This window comes from Otolemur garnettii, unplaced genomic scaffold, assembly GCF_000181295.1.
Source record: "Otolemur garnettii isolate 467f Iridium unplaced genomic scaffold, OtoGar3 scaffold00134, whole genome shotgun sequence".
NCBI lineage: Eukaryota > Metazoa > Chordata > Mammalia > Primates > Galagidae > Otolemur > Otolemur garnettii.
The window spans coordinates 3710123-3712629 of NW_003852529.1; the positions used below are offsets into that span (position 1 = coordinate 3710123).

The 2507-nt window shown below is 49.9% G+C and overlaps 1 pseudogene; it reads left to right on the top strand.

The window, feature by feature from the left end:
• Positions 1-1416: 1416 nt before the first annotated feature.
• Positions 1417-2298, top strand: LOC100943797 (annotated as a pseudogene).
• Positions 2299-2507: the final 209 nt, after the last annotated feature.

The following is a 2507-nucleotide window of genomic DNA, read 5'->3' on the forward strand; positions in this document are numbered from 1 at the left end:
GTAAGGCACCGGCCCCATATGCTGGAGGTGGCGGCTTCAAAATTTTTTTTAGGGTGGCACCTGTGGCTCAAGCAGCTGAGGTGCCAGCCACATACACCAGAGCTGGCAGGTTCGAATCCCGCCGGGCCTGCCAATCAATGACAGCTACAACCAAAAAATAGCTGGGCATTGTGGTGGGTGCCTGTAGTCCCAGCTACTCCAGAGGCTTGAGCCCAGGAATTGGAGGTTGCTGTGAGCTGTGACACCATAGCACTGTACCCAGGGTGATAGCTTGAGGCTCCGTCTCAAAAATAAATAAATAAATAAATATTTTTTTAAAAGCAAAGAAATAAAAAAAAAGCAAGGAAATAATAAAAAGACTCTATACATCAGTGAATACTTTCCCACATTGTTATTAGGCTGAACAATGGGAAATAGACATTTTTGTGTATATAAATATCAAATACCAGCATTTTCAAATAGTTCAACTTAGTAGTAAAATAAAGGGCGATCCATGGAATTATAGATTATTTCCTCAACTGCACAGAAGGCTTTAAACATTTTATATTACCCTTGGAAGTAAGATGCCTTTCCAAAAGAAAGTCTTTAAAAATGTTTTCTCATTCTTTGATATTATTGGTGATTTACTTCATTCAAGGAAATACTAAACATCACAACTGAGATACTGCTAAATGATGTAACATATCTTTCCATGTATTTTTAAAGCTAACCTATAAAACAATTAGTGTAATTCATCCCACCAACAGGTGAAAAAGAAAAACCACACGATCCTCGCGGGTCCCCAGGCGGCGCGCATTTATTCCCTCCTAGGCTCCAGGATCATCGGCCAGAAGAGACTCTACTCCTTCTCCCCAAGCCCCGCCGGGAAGCGACGTGCCCGCAGCCCCGAGCCGGCGGGCCTGGGGACCGGCGTGGGGGCTTTACCTGATGATAGTGGAGATGTGGCGGTGAGTCGGGCGTCAAGAATAGAGGGAGCCAGGGAGGGTGAGTAGGGCCACGGCCAGGCCTGACTGAAGAGGTGCAGTAACGTCACATGGACTTGGTAACCCGGCGCCCCGAGTCCCAAACGGCTTCCACGTGTTTAACACAGCCGCCGCCGTTCCCCATTGACAGCCATGTTGAAGGGTCAGCCAATAGGGACGAGCCTCGTGACCCATCGCACCAATCGGTGCGTTGCAGACCCCCCGACCAATCAGAGTAGTGAGGGGGTGGGACTTCAAAAACTGAGCGTCTTTTGCCGCGAAAAGATCGCACTCGGACACTAGTGGCGAGTTGCACGAAGGCAGGGCGCCTGCGGGTAGGGTCTCGGTTCCCGCGAATCCCTCCGCTCCTTTTCGCGCCCCATTTTATTCCCATAATCCAAATTTCCGGGCCCAAGGCTCTCAGTGTCCGGTTTTGCTCCAACCTGCTGCTCAAATGGGCATCTTCTGCGATGGGAAGTTAGTTTTGGGCCGGAAGATGCGGACGGCCGGTGACCCGCCTCTGTGGGGTCCCCTTACAGGCCAGCTCGGCCAAGAAGGCCCAGGCCAGGCGGGGCGAGCCCAGCACCGCGCCCTCCTCGCCGCTGAACCCGGAGCGGCTGGTCCACATCCAGAGGAACAAGGCCGTGCCCCTGCTCAGGCTCGCAGCCCGCAAGGTGCCCATGGGCTTCAGTGAGAGTTGGAAGAAGCACCTCAGCGGAGAGTTTGGGAAACTATTTTATAAAATTAATGGGATTTGTTGCAAAAGAAAGAAAACGTTACGCTGTTTATCCACCCCTACACCAAGTCTTCACTTGGACCCAAATGTGTGACATAAGAGATGTGAAAGTTGTTATCCTAGAGCAGGATCCGTATCATGAACCCAGTAAGCTCATGGGCTCTGCTTTAGTGTTCAAAGACCTGTTCCACCTCCGCCCAGTTTGGAAAACATTTATAAAGAGCTGTCTATAGACATAGATGGTTTTGTTCATCCTGGCCATGGAGATTTATCCGGGTGGGCCAAGCAAGGTGTTCTCAATGCAGTCCTCACCGTGCGAGCCCATTAAGACAATTCTCATAAGGAGAGGGGCTGGGAGCAGTTTACCGATGCAGTTCTGACCTGGCTAAATTGGAACTTTAATGGGCTTGTGTGCGTGCTCTGAGGTTCGTATGCTCAGAAGAGGGACAGTGCCAGTGCTAGGAAGCGGCGTCTTGTACTGCAGACTGCTCTCTCCTCCCCATTGTCAGTGTACAGAGGCTTCTTTGGGTGTAGACACTTAAGACCAATGAGCTGCTGCAGAAGTCGGGCGAGAAGCCTATTGACTGGGAAGCGCTATGATCCTCAACTGAGGCACGGTCTGTCTCCATTGGCAGTTTCAGAGAAGCTGCTGGTGAAGAATTCGTTGATTACAAGGTCAAATTGAAAATTTCCCTTTTTTTATTTTTTTATTTTTAGAGACAGAGTCTCACTTTGTCGCTCTCGGTAGAGGGCCGTGGTGTCACACAGCTAACAGCAACCTCCAACTCCTTGGCTTAGGCGATTCTCTT